Below are 18,513 nucleotides of genomic sequence, written 5' to 3'. Positions count from 1 at the left end.
CAACCAGACAACGTCGTGGGTATAATTAACGACTGCGAGCCGTTCGCACCTGTATGCCGATGTCGATGGAGCCCTCTTGATCTCTTCATTAGGCCTTCCATAACCGAAGCCTCGGCCTTCTCTTGCGCAGAGGTCATCATTAATCATTCTCACATCCTGCAACCCCCGTGGATATGTATAACGGTAACCAAGAAGCTGTATGTGCGTGCGTGTGACACGCCGGAAGCGTTATGGATCCGCTGCGATCGGGTAGACGCACAAATTGGGACCGCAGGACTGAAGACGCGTTGTTATAACACCTGGCCCGTCCGACTCACGCCGCGAGAGCAGCCGCTCCGAACGGCAGGGAGGAAATATAAAATGCATGCAAGCCGAGGCGTCGCGTTAATGCCGCGGGAAATCTGCGGTAGGTTTTAATATGATGCACGGCGCTCCGCCGTTACAGTAATAAATATGCGTGATTAATAGCTCGTCGCATTTTACCACCGGTGCCTGCTTGCTTGTGCACCGGCAGGTGGACACGGACTCGCACGCGCGTCCTTCGCCATGCGCGTGCATTGTGCCCGGTCCTGCCGCGAGCTGTTCGTTTTTTTTTTTTCTTCAATTTCTTGAAGCTTTCATTGGAGTTCTGGTTCTCGGCGCGTTGTCGCAATTACTGCGGCGTTGCATATCAACAAGGTGGCGGCGGTTCCGTTTTGCGGCGGCGTTCTTCTTTCGAATGCAGGCCGCAGAGAAGGCGTTGCACCGGACGGTTGGGTGGCCGCGGAGACCTTGCTCGGACGTGCGTGCAGTCAGGCCACGAGTTGGGCGCACAATGGCGCCGCCCTGTGTCCGCAGTGCTCGAGTGACGGCGGCCAGTTGCGCGTACGTGAGGGGCCTCTGATGAGCACGTCCGCATTTCGCAGAAATGCAGATGTCTTTTGTGCTCCTTTTTTTTTTCTTTATTAGTCTCTGCGGAGTCGGAAAATTTGTTCTGAAAAAAAAAAATGAAAGGCTTCGAGAAGATTGCGCGAATGAGCGCCCAAGGTCGCTAGGCGGTGTCCGGAACAGTGGTTTTCACTCCTCGTTTGCGCCTAGACATGAAAAAGGTGAGATGGGGACAGAGGGCGGGTTCTTGAGGTCGCGGTAGGAATCGTGACTTAGTTAGAAAAGAGCCCTTTAGCACTGAGCAGAATGAAAAGTTTAAGAAAACGTGGTCAGTTCTCTCCAGCTATCTACAGCGTATATATAGTGAGCCCCGCTGTTCTTAATAATGAGTATGTTCGTTTAGCGTTAATCTTTAGCCTTTGAGCAGAATGAAAAGTTAAAGAAAACGTGGCCAGTTCTCTCCAGCTATCTACAGCGTATATATAGTGAGCACCGCTGTTCTTAATAATGAGTATGTTCGTTTAGCGTTAATCTTTAGCCTTTGAGCAGAATGAAAAGTTAAAGAAAACGTGGCCAGTTCTCTCCAGCTATCTACAGCGTATATATAGTGAGCACCGCTGTTCTTAATAATGAGTATGTTCGTTTAGCGTTAATCTTTAGCCTTTGAGCAGAATGAAAAGTTAAAGAAAACGTGGCCAGTTCTCTCCAGCTATCTACAGCGTATATATAGTGAGCACCGCTGTTCTTAATAATGAGTATGTTCGTTTAGCGTTAATCTTTAGCCTTTGAGCAGAATGAAAAGTTAAAGAAAACGTGGCCAGTTCTCTCCAGCTATCTACAGCGTTTATATAGTGAGCACCGCTGTTCTTAATAATGAGTATGTTCGTTTAGCGTTAATCTTTAGCCTTTGAGCAGAATGAAAAGTTAAAGAAAACGTGGCCAGTTCTCTCCAGCTATCTACAGCGTATATATAGTGAGCACCGCTGTTCTTAATAATGAGTATGTTCGTTTAGCGTTAATCTTTAGCCTTTGAGCAGAATGAAAAGTTAAAGAAAACGTGGCCAGTTCTCTCCAGCTATCTACAGCGTTTATATAGTGAGCCCCGCTGTTCTTAACAATGAGTATGTTCGTTTAGCGTTAATCTTCAGCCTTTGTCAAAATTACCGAGACCAAGGTGTACTCTTTAGTTATGCTGCGTGGTTCGTTACGCGTCGCCAGCGTTCTAAATTGCGTGAAAGTGAGGGACGGTCTCGTCCTTACTTACCTCTCCGAGAGTTAGGACTTCCACGGATGCTAAAAGAGGCCAGGCCTACCGCGCTGCTTGGAAGGAAATCGCTTGGGCTCTTTACTTTTGACAAACGCTGTACAGGCATTTTTATGCAAGCCGCGTCTGAACGACGACAAGCATTCTAATTTTTTCTTTGCTTCGACACGAGGAATTCAGTAAGCTGTACAACTCTGGTTTGCAGCTCTGTGGCTGCGCTTGGGTATAAACGTTAACTGCAGCCATTCCATCGCCTAATGCTAACATGTAAACCTCCGCGTCAGCTTCTGCAAAACAATGCCCTGCTTTCTGATCATGCAGCTTCTGCACCTCTCGTGGCCATGGACATCGCTCAGAAATGCTTCCTAATTCTTTCTTTTGTTGCGTTCCGTGCTTACAATATCCTGCTTTTCCACGGAGCGGTCTTCCTTACAAAAATGGTCTATAGACAGTCTATAGGGTTCTTATAGACTCTATTGTTTTCCTGTAGATATTTCTTTTGCATGTTCGTAGTCTATAGACAAAAGTCTACTAAAATTGTGTGGCCGTAAAATTACAGTTTGGCTATAGACTGTCTATAGGATTTGTATTGCCTATAGACATTTATCTAGGGTTCGCCTATAGACTTTATAGACAGAAGTCTATGGGCACTCTATAGACTGTTTAAAAAAGTTTTGTAAGCGTAGAAGGAAGAATGTCATCCATTATTTCGTGCAGTAAGGCAATGCACAGTAAAGAGCATTGAGTACGTGCGCTTCGCTTGGGAATGATTCACCAATTTTCGGTGACAGCGCAGCGAAGCAGCTACGACGTATCACATCCTATTATTTGCACACGTGGATCAGAAGATGTCACCCGAATGCGAGAAATAAAAATCTCGTGCATTAGTCTAGACTACCTCTGAGCAAAAAGGATCGAGTGGTTTCACCACAAAAGACATTGATGATAGCCATAGTTCGAATAGCAGTGGCGCAAATGCCTGAAGGTAATATGTTTGCTATAGAAAACGAAGCTGTACTGCTCGAAGAGCCAGGCGCACAAAATAGGCGTCCTTTTTGCACTTATTTATTGATGTGACTGCCTTAGTTGATCCGATCAGGAGCTTGGATATGCTGTGCACAGTGTTCCCGAATATACCTATATACAACTCACGCATCAGATTTAGGGTATAGGTTGTGTTTCAGCACTTCCACAAATGCACAGGTGAAGAACCGAAGCAGACGGACATGCTTCGTGTGTGGCCAGTTCTCTTTCTTTTTTTTTTCTTAAATGAGGGACTGAATAAAACTTTTATTGAGGTGGTTGGGACTCTGGGTAAAGTGCTTAGTCTATAGGGCCCCATTGGATTCTGCATGCCGCCTCCTTGACCCTTCGGGCGAATTTCTCCTGGCTTCTCTGAGTCCAAGCAGGAAAGCTTTTCGTTGCTGAAGCGTTGGATTTCTTATTCTAGTGATAGGTTCTTTTCTTTCGCACGCCCGTACCGTATGGAACAGGTTGGGGTGCTAATTCTATAATAGTATTTTATTCTGGTATATAGTGGGCTGTATCTTGTGCAAGATGCTTAAGTCGGCACCGTTAAACAAATTTTGTTGGGTCCCTGAAGTTGTGGGTTTGTATTTCATGCTTTAGGCTAAACAAATACACTTTCTAGAAAAAATACAAGGTATGCATGCCCAACAATTGTGGACAAAAGCATTTTGAACGGGAAATCATTTATGAACACAATTTTTTTATATACTATAAGATCTCCATATGTCAGCAGATCACCTGACGGCAGTATTTTTTTTTTCTATTAACGTTTTTCTGCTATTGTCAAAGCGTTCCCCATTGATTTTCTACGGCGGTCTTAACTTTTCGATGCGATCGATGTAAACACTTTAAATTAAATATTTGCTGCATATCAGAAGAATGTACCATTACCTTCAATATTTCCATAAGAGTATCTTACAATTTTCTAATTTTCAAAATTTTGTCCGAGAATGTTGGAGATGAGTTTCTAGCCTTCTAATGGTGACCGCCTCTTCTTTGCTTAGCGTTTTGTACGTTCAGAGGTATACTCTTCCACTTTGTCTATAGCATTGTACATAATTATTTTTACGTCATTCACTATTTTTCTTGTAGGCCCTTTGCTCCGCTGAACGCAACATCATATGAAAGCTCGCGCATCCATGAATATCATATCTCGTTCTCTTATTTTTAGCGCAAAATAGAATATAGCGGTCTACACTGATCCTGCAGAAAATCTAACTTTCGCAGTTCAAATTAGCGGATTATAAGTCAACGCGTGTAAATAATTCTGGCTCTTATTTCCCTTGTAGAGAGAAGCCTTTTGTCAAGAGGGTATTCATTTTTACCTCGAATTTATCTAAAAAAGAAAGGAATGGGAAAAAAGGGGGCACTGTCCAGGGTTGCCAGATTGGGCTGTTTATACTGCAAACTGGGCTACATTTTGGCGTCAAATTTTTTCTCTTAGCTATGCGGATATTACTAGGCTGCATTTTTCCTTCGCATATGTCAGAAAAAATTAAACTAGTCATTATAATCTGCGCTCTAACGAATATTTTGAGTGGTTTGTGATTGTGATTTGTGAGGGTTTAACGTCCCAAAGCGACTCAGGCTATGAGGGACGCCGTAGTGGAGGGCTCCGAAAATTTCGACCACCTGGGGTTGTTTAACGTGCACTGACAACGCACAGTAGCCTCTAAAATTTCGCCTCCATCGAAATTCGGCCGCCGCGGCCGGGATCGAACCCGCGTCTTTCGGGACAGCAGCCGAGAATATTTTGAGTGATTATATTACAGCATTTCTCAGCCTTGTCCCTGTCCTCGAATGACTGAGCCTCTGCTGTGTGTCTCTGAGCACAATGATGCACTTTCGTCAGCAAGAGTAAGAGGCATCTTCCAGTGAGTGGTGAACCATGCAGTATACTGCATGCAGGGCCACCTGACAAAGTACGCCTGTTGTCGATCGAGGCCGATGCTCACGAAAGTGCGCGAAGTTAGTATCGGAATAGGTGAGTGACCAACACATTTACAGTCCACCTCGTCCTCGAGTAGACGTAAGCATGAAATGCATTGCGGGAAATGCGTGTACCGCATTCCAGGGCGCCTCAAAGGTGGTGCATGGTAGCTGCACCAACACCTTCTCGACTTTATTGCTGCACCCGAGTATTGAAGAACCATGACCTGCTTTTTTTTAGTTGAACACAGCGCTGGACCTCCTTCGCCCCCCCCCCCCCTTTTCTTTTTTTTTTTTGCGTAGCGCCAGAACGCAGTACACAGAACTCTGGGACCTTCGCTTCGTACGCGCAGCGCGTTCTGGCGCCGTCTCCTCTCCCTCGGAACATGTTCCTCTGTTCTCTCACAGGCGTGGTTGAAGTGTCCATCGAGAAGTTCGATAGTTACATGATGGGCTTTTCTTTTTCCTAAAACCAATTTTTCGCACCGCAGACGAACGAATGAAAAATAACAAAAGCACATAATCAGTGAGAGCTGGTTGGAATTAGCGCCCGAGAGACCCGGAGTGTTAGACGGCCCCGGTGCGGCCGCTTCGTGGTTCTTCGCAATTAGGCCGGGAACGCGGGCGGCGGCTCCGCCTCCTCTCCCGTACGGCGCCTCTCTTCCTCCGCGGTTGATCATCGTTCTACGCGCTTGAGGTCAGCAGCACAGATGGCACCGTTAGCGTGCATTCGTAAGCGTTAAAAATTGGTTCACCTTAGGAGACTTTTTACAATTTGCTTTCCTCCTCATTCTTTGCTGCATAAGAACTTACAGCCCGTGTCTATAGCAACGCTGTTGTTGTTCACACTTATTACAAGCGAACTCGTTGATGACAAGTTCCTCTTTCCATAAGCATTTAGGCCTTCATGCCAGATGAAAGCGAGATACCGGGGGTATCTGTTGCTGCAGCATTAGACAATTGGGAGAGCTTGGTAGCTGCGGCACGCCTTTTTTTTTTTTTTTTTTAGTCCGACGCTGCGATGAGCTACGCGACTCGCTCATGCGCAGTAAAGGTGGCATAGTACAGTCTAGAGACGCCACTGTTGGCGCGTGCGCTGTTCCGGCGGCAGCGCAACGCGTAGACACCAGGTTTCTCCAAACGTCGTTTAGGCTTTGCGTCGTAACAAAGATGCTCGGTTCAGTGTACGCCGAGCATCTTTGAACTACAATTTTCTACTACTGACGAGTGTTTCACTACGGGCAGAGGATCCTGCCGCGGCGGAAGCCTCCGCCATCGCCCTTGCCATAAGGCATTGTGATCTGGCGGACAAATCAGCTCACATAATAACTGACTCGAAGCGAGTCTGTCAATATTACATTACAGGGAAAGTCCCAAAAATGACAGCGGCTCTACTCATACCGTCGGGCCTCTCACCTACACTTCAACGCCCCCATAACATTACTTGGACCCCGGACCATTCAGGTCTTGAAGGCAACGAGGCGTCTAGCTCGTGAGCTAACAAACCCAGCGGATCCTTGCCCGTACCTCACCCCTCTACCATCAAACTATGGGGAATGGCTGGAGATGCTTAGATTAGATCGTAGAATATATCCCCCTCCCCATATTAAACTCACCACAGAAGAAGCCACATTTTGGAGGCGAGTACAAACGAATACCTTCCCTAACCTGTACTTGCACAGCTTCATTCACCCTTCCAAATACCGCCCCTTCTGTCCATGGTGCGGCGATAAGCCTACGCTGTTTCACATTTCCTGGAATTGTCCCCAAAAACCACCTCATCTAAGAACATTACAGACATCATACGAGCAGTGGGAGGCAGCCCTGACCAGCAATGGTCTGGAGGACCAGTGTCGCATCATCAGACTGGTCCAGGCATCCGCCCAAGCCACCGGAGTCCTGAACTGAGGAGTCCGCCTACTTGACTCGTAGAACACTTCAATGAAATAATAAATGTTTTATCTCTCTCTCTCTCTCTGCGTCGTATTCTTCCTCCGTTCTGGTGCCAAGGTCACCCGCAGCGTGCCGAAAATAGGGAGCTAAAATCCTTTGACGCTTAATAAGAATATGAAAAATCGCCACCATTAGTTCAATGCTAGGAAGATTGGAATTTTGGGCCACGCCACGCATGGACATGCAGTTCAGCTGCTAAATACCCGCGACGTCCGAGGTGCCACACCGTGTCGAAATGCAGCATTGGCAACGCTCTAGTATTCAGTTACGTAGAGCTTCAGACCGGAAGTTATCCAATGCGACATCAATATGAAAACAATGCTTCGTTGTAAACGCTGTACATGTGCTCAGTTATGCGTATACAGACTTCCTCATTAGTCCGTTGTCTTGTGTGTTTGTTATAACAGGGGGCAAAGTGATCATCCGCATTGTACTGTCCAGTGTTTCGGTAAAGAAGATGCACAGAACTACATAGGTGCAAAGATGCACGCACTCAGCCAGGCATTTGCTACTTCGCTACACATACGTGTCTCATATCAAGCCGGAGTTTCGTGCATGGAAGGTGTGCGCGCTTTCGCTCGTAACCATTCGCATCGTTCTCTCACGAAGACAAATAAAACACGCAATGTTGCGACTGCGCGCAGCGCTAAGTAGTTTCGAAATCTCCGACCCCGCGATACGCGGCCCAACAAGAGGGGCGCTAATAAAACGTGCGACGTGCCGAGAGTGACGGCAGGGGCGCTTAAAGGCGCTGCGCTCCTAGCACAGGAACGAAAGAAAGTAGAGGAAAAGGACAAGTAGCGGAACGGGGCGCGCTTGACATGCGAGCAAGTTCAATTTCCGTTTCTTGACGGCCGGTCGTCATTGTCTCGGAGCCGCTTTCTCGCTCGCTGGCCGCCGCCGCCGGCTTGTTGCGTTTCGCCGCCGATCTCGAACGCGCGCACCTCAGCGGAGCTTTGTGCCGCCGCGCATTTCACGAACGGGCACAACGTGTTTGACGTTTGCCAATACCCACTTGCGTGCGAACAATGGGGGAGAGACTACGCGCCTGTAGCGTCTCGCAGTGCACGCAGCTAGTAGGTACTACGTGCAGGCGAGGCTACGGCCCAGCGTCGTCGTGCTTTGAAGACGTCGCTATAGAGCTGTGCTCGCCCGCGAGGGAACGACGCTCCGGAGGAAAGACGGAACAACGGCAACTAAAGGAGGAGACCCGGGGCGTATGCTTTCTTACCACGTTCGTTGCCGTCTTTTCTTCTTTTTTTTTTTTACGCCTCTTTCTTTCAACTTCAGTTCTCTACTGGCTCGTTCTCGGCTCTGTCCTCGGTGAATCCTGCGCCGTCTCCGGTTAAATGTTGACTCCCCCCTTCCCCAGGCGAAGGACAGTGCAGGGCCAGAGAGCAGGAACGCGCTGCTCTCGATGCGTTCATATCCGACGTCTCTGTAAACATACAAAAGCTCGCTGTACGTGCCTGCAGCGCGTTGAGAACGAGGCCTTGTTTGTTAGTGTGAGTGTGTGCGCGTGCGCGGAGCTAGTTTCTTATTCTTCTTGCCGCTTCTTTCCGCTGTGTGCTTCAACGGTGAGCTCTTAGAGACAGTACACACGCCGTTCACCTACGATGCCAATTGGTCCGTTTGTGCGCGCGTCGGCGTGTGTGTGTGTCCACATGTACAAACGGTGTGCAGGGTTTGCCGACTGCTCTAACGAGGCTGGCCCGTGGGCTCGGAGCGTTGTTCGCGACGTCTATACGATTGCGCGGAACTCGTTTGCTGCTTCTAGAGTGGCGCAATGAATCACGTACCGAGCCGATCCGTGGCGTGCACTTCGTGCTCGCGCGAAGGCGACCAAGGAGAATGACATTACACGCTATGGCCGACTTGTATGAATTGAACGCGTACACTTTCCCGCTACGGGAGGTCTCATGTTGGAAATTTGTTAGGTTGCGACAGTTTCTATACGCGAATGCAACTGCCCTTTAAAAGGTTTAGTTTTCATGATAGGGAATTTTTGAGAACAGTGCGGGATAATCTTTTTTGGGTGACGGTTCACATTTCCGGATTCTTTTATTTTCCATGCGCACTAATGGGCGACGATCAACCAACCGAGGTTGTTGTAAAGGAGGCTGTCTCTCCCTGACCCACTGCGGAACGTCGGGAGGCAGTGCTATATCATAGGAAGATTCTACATCTCTGAAGACTGTTGTCGCGTGCAACTGTATGCACGAAATTTATTAAGCGTATGTTGAAGACCGTTCAAGTTTCAGACAGCTGAAAAGCTTGTCATATTATAGTATAGACGTTTCGCAGCTAAATGGCAGATTTCTAAGTACCTTATCGCTGCCTCACCTAATTAAACTCGCATTATACAGAATAGTCTATTTAGTGTGAAGCTAATATAGCAAATCACTGAACACTAACTAATAAATGGCGTGCTTAGACCTGTAAGCATTCCTTGCATAAAAATGTAAAGTAGTGAACAGTTTTATATCTTTACAGAGGATTACACTTGTACCACAGGTGGACGAAAAACAACACCATGGCTGAACCAATACCAGCGCCATTGCTAGACCATTGCTTCATGCGCGAGCCTAAGCTATTCTTTGAACAAAAATGTTAGGCAGTTAGTGACAAGGCAAGTTGTGTTCTTGGTAGGCCTACAAAAAAGCACGCACGCGAACGCTAAACCTATCTGTCTATAATGTTAGATCTCTCTATAGCTGCATACTATAGTATACTATCGCACAGTACACGGGCCTCTAGAATTCCGCCTTCATCGAACCCGCGTCTCGGGTCAGCAGCCGAGCGCCATAACCACAGAGCCACAGCGACTGCCTGTGTATCGTAATGTACCTATCTGTATATATACTATAGTATCCTATCTGTACCGTTATGAGCGCGATGCTGAAATACATATTTGGTAAATTGGTGTATGTTAAACCTATCCGTCTATCGTGCTAGACCTATCTGTATCAGTACTGTATGTAGTATCCTATCTGCACCATTATGAGCGCGATGCTCAACCATATATTTGGCAAATTGGGGTACTTGAATCGCTCTACACCTCACTATACAGAAGGCCAAGACCCGGACTGCTTCTTGGGTTTTATTTTCAAATTTCTAGATCGTCTGCTTTTTTTTTCGCGATTCCACGTTACGAACCCTAATTTTCCGCCTCCGCTTCCACGCTCATTTATCGAAAATTCCTAGCCAAACAAGTAGCGAACGTCATGAGTGCGCACCGTGAAGTGAAATTGGGAAACAGAAGCTGTCGCATGCCGGGACAGCGTAATCCGTCCTGATTCGGGCAGCCGCGACGAGATAATCCGTTCTGGTTTTGGCACGAGTCCAAAAGGGAAGGCGCCCTCAGAGGAGAAGTGGCATTCGAGAATAAACCAAAAGGGTCAGGCGGAATTTCAGGGCTTATATAGCCAGTCGAATGTCGTCTTGTGACACATCCTTCACGCATGTGCGCATCGCGCGCGATAGAATAACTGCGCCCGGAACCTGCACGCTTCGTGCTGGGAGCAGCGCTTTGGGAATGCACGCGGATAATCGGAGGAAGGGGAAAAGAAGATTCTCAGCCGTGATTGCGCGCGCATCGACGTTGGTGGGCTTGCGCGCTTGTCGTGGGCTGCCGCGTTTTTTGTTTTTCTAACTTTTTAACTTTCTCCAGGCGTGGCGAGGCGTGAGAGCCGAGCCAACGAGCGAGGACGCCCTATTTCTGTGCGCGCCGCCGCGAGACGCGTATGGATGAGAAGGAGAGGGGGTAGAGAGAGAGAGAGGAGGGGGGTCGGGGTACACGGTGCCTCATTCGCTGGTCGGCGTGATCAAATTCTGAAAACGCTTTTTCGCCGCGAACCAATAAAACTGCCTTTCTACTGTCGAAGTCTCTTGAGACTTTCGTTGGCCTTATGGGTGAAAAAGCTCTGCTTGACGACGCCTATATAGCTTCGTTGGTCAGCACATGCGTAAGCTACCGAGCATGCGCTGCAGTCTGATATGAAGAGCCTCGTGTTCTTGATTCATTGTTTCGTTACTTGGGTTTTGAGAGTTTTTTTATTGCTTTTTTGTTCATGTTTTTGTGCCGCATCATTATGAATTTCGGGTGACGGAAGACTCAGAGGAAGAACACAATTATTCTTGGTACCGATATGCCAATGGAAAAAATCAAGCAGCAAACAGAAGAAAGAGAAGAGCCTGTGCCTCTCTTTCTGACCACCGTAACTTGTTCATAAGCACGTTAATATCACGTATGCGTAGCAGTTTGCCAGAATATAATTTTTTTCCAGCCGTGATCCCTTTCTCGGTCTTCTTCTTTTTTCGATAAAGAAGGCAATGGCGGGGCCAGTGTAATTTTTGTGCTTATCGCTGTATATACTATACGTCTCCTGAAGAACCTAGGTACTCTTGTCTAACCCGTGTAAGAGAGGCTTAGTTGGCACGTCTACTTGGCTGGTTAGGAAAGTAAGATAGCATCCAGCTTTGTGGTAAGGATGACACGTAATCTAATTCCTGAAGTTTCACGGAGGAAATGATCACACGCACGCGCGGTCGCTATCAGGATGACGGCGGATCTCGGATGGTGGCCACAGAAATCGTCAGTCCTGAAGACTTGCCAGCCACTGTCCCGCTTCCTGATGGCACCGTGCTTTCGAGACAGGTCGTGACAGCTGGTTCCACACGCCTGTCAGTCATGCCCGGCATTTGAGCAATTCATCTTGACTTTATCCCTCTCTTTCTTCTTCTCTTTCCGTTTCTACAGTGCTGGGCATTAAACCTGAATTCTGTTGAAGTTGTTGTTGTTGACTTCGTGACATGGCTGTTGAAGTTAACCGCTCCGCCTTTTTTGTTGCTTTATCTTTCTCTCTCTCTCTCTCAGCATCAGGTCAGGCACTCGCGGGCATTCTTTGAGAAAATTTACAAATTAATGTTTAACGATGCGTGCAGAAATAGTTTATGCCGAGACAGGGAAAAAAAATTCAGTTTAAACCAGTTGCTCACTCCATTCACCTAATAGACATTGTGTAACATTCAATACTGCACAGATGGACGCTGCATATACCTCGACACATGTGCTCTCTCATTATAAAAATTTGAAACGCTTGGTAATAGGTACAGGAAGTCCAGAAGTGGTGGTAATGATGAATTTTTATGGAGCGAAGGCAGCTCTGGCCAAGGAGCGCCATGGCACAAGGTAGTTTTCATTGCACAAGGTGGGGTCAAAAACCCATTTCCCAATCATTTCACCCTAAATAAGCCGAGCACCAGACCAGGGGAAAGCTTGTACCCATTGCATCACCGGTGGGTGCCCGTTGGCACTCTATGGGGTAAGTCCAGAAGTGACGCGACACTAATTTAAACAGGGTAAAAGTGCACCATTTTCTCTATATTTCCTTGTGAAAGCATGCATGGTTCCGGTATGTCGCAATAGTGCGCTACACGGTAACACACGGTGCTATCGCACTGAACCTGGCGGTGTGGGGTGACGCCTCTGAAGTTAGTCACGTGATGCGAGAAATGGCGAGAAACAAGACCTTGAATTAGAGAGACCTTGCACAACCTGGCGAAATAAAATAAATATTGCCGCGAGTGAGTTTCGAACACGCGGCGGCGCGAACACGTCAGCTTCCCTGGCCGGCCACTGCACGACTGATCACTCCTCGTGTTAAACTGCAACACACTCTCGCATTGTGCATTGCACGTAGTCGTCTTCATCACCTTCCATCCGTGCGCAGAATTCACGAAAGGAAAGGAAACGTGCTTTCAATCGCTGTTTCAGGTGCGTGGCGTTGGTGTCCACCTGCAAGAACCTGCTTTTGCACAATATTTCGTGGTTAGCAGTGCTAAACAGCCAGCAATTTTTTTCTTTTCCCAAAAAGGGGGTGCTGACACGGCATCGTTTCCTTCTCGAGAACGAACTTTTTGCGTAGCTCATAACGGAACCATAAAACGTAAAGTTAGTAGCAACGACTTTGAATGAGAATAGGTGTGCCATCCGTAACACTACTGGGTATTGGACTACACACCGCGGACTGTTCATGAGAAATACTGATCCAAAATTTGTTCCCTAGAGTTTCTTACTATTAACTAGAGGGAAAGCTGGCGGCGCTGCACATGAGCCACCATGGGCGCTCAAAGCATCATGCGGCGATGAGCTACTTGGTGCGGGCCAGTCGTTTTTTTTTTTTTTAGGAACACAGAGTGATGTTACTGAGATGTCCCGTTCCGTCCACAGCGCAGACGACTTTGGCGCAAACGTAGTGCGCAAAAGCCATAGTAGCGAAAACGCAACAGCACACAACGCCAATAAAAGGTTTTTGGTTTCCGGAGTGCCATTAAAAAGCTCTTAAGTGTTTAAACAACATTTTTTCTGCAAACTTATTTATTTTTAAAAATGTGCCTGTTAAGCACGAAATATTGGCTTTTGTTGTCTGCAATACTTGGCCAATAGGAGAGCCAGCCATCGCTTATTTTGGGCAAAATTTACATTTGCATGCTTTTCTACTCGTTTGTTGCAATTTATAGACAGGATATTGAATGTGAGCGCATATTTGATTGTAAAACAGCGTTTATTTTTTATTATTTTTTGGCCAAAATTTGTGGTTCTGCAGTCGGTAGCTCTCGGCCCCATGATGGCTTAGAGCGCCCATGGTGTCTCAGGTGGTCTCGAGGAAGCTCCATGCAAACTCCCATAGGCGGGCGCCAGCGTTCCCTCCAGTTAATAGTAAGAAACTATGATTTGTTCAGAATATCCCACAGACCACGTGCCGGATTCGCCAGCAAGTCTTCCGCCTTTTCATGTGACGTGTATTCGTGCATGGCTGCCTGATGCCATTCAGGCGCTGGTTTCAGTCATACACCACACTTATAAATTTATTGAACCATCGGAATACCGAAGGTCATATGCATACGTGTAGAAATGGATGCTGTACGAAATGCGGAAATTCGGCGGTGAGTATGGCGGCAAGCTGAGCGGATAAACCCGTACAGTCGACGGCGAAAGATTTGGAACACGTGCTTGGAAACAAAATATGACAATGCCATCCGACCAAGTTGCCACCTGGTGTTGGCACCGTGCAAGGGGATGGAGCATGCAGGTCCCCTCCTGTAACTGCAGCCATTTAAGGCGATTGGCTTGCATAACTCCGCCGAAATATTTTGTTGTTTTCCAGAGCGCCAGTGTCCCGTAAACTTTTGCTCCCGACGGTCTTGAGTGCGCGAGAATGCGAATGGTGTATTTTGGGACGCATATCTTCGCGTTCGTCTAGACTTTTTTTTTTTTTTGACACAGGAGTGAGCCAGTGTGCTCTGAAGTATACGTGACAATGGACAGGCTTGAACATGCAGCAAAATGGAAGGGGTTCACTCTAAACAGAAAGGAGTAAAAAGGGAGTAAAAGTTGTCCTCTGGCCTTTCATGAAAGGGAATGAGGGCAGCTTTCACTCAATTTTTACTCCCATATAGGCGTATTCTGGTTTAGAGAATAGGAATTTAATAAGAAAAATATCTCACCTGTGAGAGATGCTGCGTCACGACTATGTAGTCGTTGATCCTCCGGCTTGATGGAATCGTCGCCGGACAATTGCAGACCTCGTTGCACCTTGTATCCAATACAGGTTTGCTCCAGCGATGCTCTCTCACGCGCACGGACATCGGGAGGCAGTCAGCAAGTCCTCCACTATGCACATAACCGGTGACTGTTTTTTTTTTCTTGAAGCGATGTTTATTGCCTCAGGGAATAAAAACTATGAAGTGAGAGATGACTAAGATGGTCAAATAAATGAAAAAAGGTGGGCTGATCGGATGAAATCAAGAAGTGAACGATGATATGTCATCAACCGGTGACTGTTGATGACGTACACTCGTGGTAAACGTGCGTAATACTGAAATGGCCGACCTAAGGTCCTGGTCTCCGATGCTGTATACTGCTCGGGCCACACGGACAAGCTTACCGCAATTCACCTTATTAATGCCACTGACAGTTTAATGCAATCGTCGCAGTTCATTCGTCCATGCAGAGCATGCCGCAGCCTCAGTTTTTCGCGCACAGCGGCGAATGTTATTAATTAAGTAATCGTAAATGTCAGTTACACGAGACCGTCTCCGATTCAAGAGGTTACTTCTTTGCCAGTTCTCCGTATTGGCAATGCTTGACTAATCTGCTGAATGGCGCACTGATGGCCACTTTTCCGAATTACCGTAAAAAAAGATACATCGGCTAAGGTACTCCTTATCACGAACGATTCAGAGAAAAGCTGTCCCCGCAGTGGCGTTCCCTCTGCTGTATGACTTAGCGAGCTCGTAGTTCATCCGTTAGCACACACATAGCAAGCGGCGGCTTTGTCGACTCGTCCGCAGGCCGGGTGCAACCATCTTACGCTCCAGGCCTTGCGGGACCTCGGCTCTGAGCCGCAAAGAGGACCAAGCGGCCAGGGGCGCGTGAGGTGCGCCCGGCGTTGTACGTGACCTTCCTGCAACACCACCGCCAGCACCGACGTTCAACCGTGAAACCAACCATTAACAGCTTAGACCATAAAGAAGACGAAGCGACCACGGGTGCCTGAGGGATGCTCGTGCTGCGTTGTTGCTGTTCTGTGGCGGATGACGTAATGGCCATGGGGGGTGAGCTCTGTATAACATCTTTTTGTTTTAAAACAAAGCTATTCTCCTCAAAGAATAAATTGCAGTGTTGTTTGTGGATAGAGTGTACACACTGCCGACTATTAAAACACGGAGCTTATGTCCCGGTTAAGATTTTCAACTTTTTCCGAGGCGTTGTATTTCATCATGGCTTCATAGTGCATAGCGTAGGACCTCCTAACTTGTCTCACCGTCTCCGGAATTACTGGAACAACGAACTGAATGCTATTTATTATGTTAGCGAACATCAACTGCTACTGCCATGCGGCACGGAAACTGACCTTTTCTAAGCGTGCCCTGCTCGGAGGACGGCCATCGTAAAGCAGCGCACACTTTTTTTAGGCGTGGTGCGGTGCTGCGCTCTTCCCATTGTTTCGTCAGAAAGTTTCGCCGTACACCCAATTTTTAGCCCTTTGGGCCATAGGCGGTGTGAACAGGGTACTATTTTTCTTGTTTATTTTTATCGCCCATCCTGATGGATGCACCCGCTTTTGTACTTAAAAATGCCCTACTTAAATGAGTGTTGCATTAGGTTTTTATGGAGAATAAGTGGCTGACGACATATGATGCGCAAAAGCGAAGTTTAAAAATGTCTCTTGCATGACAGGAACTGATGTGTTCAAAGTTGAAGCTTGTTGAATACATCTCCTTTCTTACATATATTCATTCAAGAGTTGCCTGCATACGCTTCTTGTCCTGATTAGGCATGGATGAGGCTCTGAGCGGACTCTTATAACAGTCTAAAACTGTCAAAGGTGCCACAGCGTTAATTCTTTGGGGGCTAATGATTAGTCATTAAAAACTCAATCATTACTTTATATATAATCGGATACAAGTCAACAAAGTAGCGCCTTTTCCTTGTCAAAGTACCCTCTTCCAGCCAATGGCATCGGCCGATTCTCAACCTCTTAGTGTGACAATTCAGGGAGCTAGAGATGAAAAAGAAGAGCCTCCTCCCTGCATTGTTACGCTACTCGTGCTATAGCATTGTCAAGAAGGGTTTGCATTGACGGCGGAAAAGCCGCTTTTTTCTCGAATTGTATCCGACTATACAAGAGACTTGCTGCAAAGGAGCATCAGTGTGCACAGTTTGCCTCACCGCGTTTGCGCAGCGAAGATAAGTGTTGCAGTCAGTTTAATTGGTTTAATTGGTTTTTTGGGGGGAAAGGAAATGACGCAGTATCTGTCTCATATATCTTTGGACACCTGAACCGCGCCGTAAGGGAAGGGATAAAGGAGGGAGTGAAAGAAGAAAGGAAGAATAGGTGCCGTAGTGGAGAGCTCCGGAATAATTTCGACCACTTGGGGATCTTTAACGTGCACTGACATCGCACAGCGCACGGGCGCCTTAGCGTTTTTCCTCCATAAAAACGCAGCCGCCGCGGTCGGGTTCGAGCCCGGGAACTCCGGATCAGTAGTCGAGCGCCCTAACCACTGAGCCACCGCGGCGGGGCCAGTTTTACATTTTTGGCGAAGGTTGTATTCGGTGGCTGCATGCAAGAAGCACTGCGTTGACCTTAATTTAACCTGCACACGCAGCTCGCATCTCTCAGCAGGAACATACGCCTACGAAACTCTTTCCTCGGGCGTCCTTATTACTGAGCAATACGCGGCGCGCATGCGGGCACGCTGAAGTCACGCGCGACGAGCGGCTTTTTCCTCCTGTTTACAGTCCGCGTTTCCTCAAAATCGGGAAAGACACAAGGCTGCATGGCCGTACACGGGCCGATGCGCCTGTGTCAATTCGCTGCATTTCTTACGCTTTTATTTTTCGCTCAGGTTCCTTCCTTCTTTCTTTTTTTTTTGTTCTCAATGACACGCGCACGAAGAAAACGCCAGCGCGAGCACCTCAATGCGTTCAGCTGAGCACACGTCCTATACGCGTGGCTCCGTCGGATGTGTGTGTATACACCGGCAACATTCACATAGGCCTGCGGGCTTACAAGCTGTTCAAGCAGACGAAATGTCACTTGGCCTTGGCGACTGACTTCGTTTCCGTGAACAGTGTCAGAGGGAGCTCCCTTGAGGCTGCTTAACAGACTGAGAATAGCCACTCTGGCACGTGTCTAGGGGAGCTTACGAGCGGTCCTCCAGGTCTCGCTGACAGCTATTTATATATCGCTGAGAGAAACGCACAGGGTGTCCAACCCTAAAAAATATTTTAGACAGTCTGTAGACTGTCCGTGGACTTTCGTCTATAAAGTGTATAGATTTTCTATAGACATATCCTAATGAATAGTATATTAGTCAATACAAATCCTATAGACAGTCTACAGACAATCTATAAATTTATGGGCATGCATTTTTTAGTTGACTTTTGTCTGTAGAGACAGTCTATAGACTATGAATAGACAAAAAGAAATATCTATAGAAAGGCGAGTCTATAAAACTCTTTAGACTGTCTATAGACCCTATTTATAAGGGCACCGGCCGTATCGCTGAGAGAAACGCACAGTGTGTCCACCCCTAAAATATATTTTACACAGTCTGTAGACTGTCCATGGACTTTCGTCTATAAAGTGTATAGATTTTCTATAGACATATCCTAATGAATAGTATATTAGTCAATACAAATCCTATAGACAGTCTACAGACAATCTATAAATTTATGGGCATGCATTTTTTAGTTGACTTTTGTCTGTAGAGACAGTCTATAGACTATGAATAGACAAAAAGAAATATCTATAGAAAGGCGAGTCTATAAAACTCTTTAGACTGTCTATAGACCCTATTTATAAGGGCACCGGCCGTATCGCTGAGAGAAACGCACAGGGTGTCTACCCCTAAAGTATATTTTACACAGTCTGTAGACTGTCCGTGGACTTTCGTCTATA

This window comes from Amblyomma americanum, chromosome 6 (assembly GCF_052857255.1).
Source record: "Amblyomma americanum isolate KBUSLIRL-KWMA chromosome 6, ASM5285725v1, whole genome shotgun sequence".
NCBI lineage: Eukaryota > Metazoa > Arthropoda > Arachnida > Ixodida > Ixodidae > Amblyomma > Amblyomma americanum.
Note: the sequence above shows the minus strand (reverse complement) of the source record.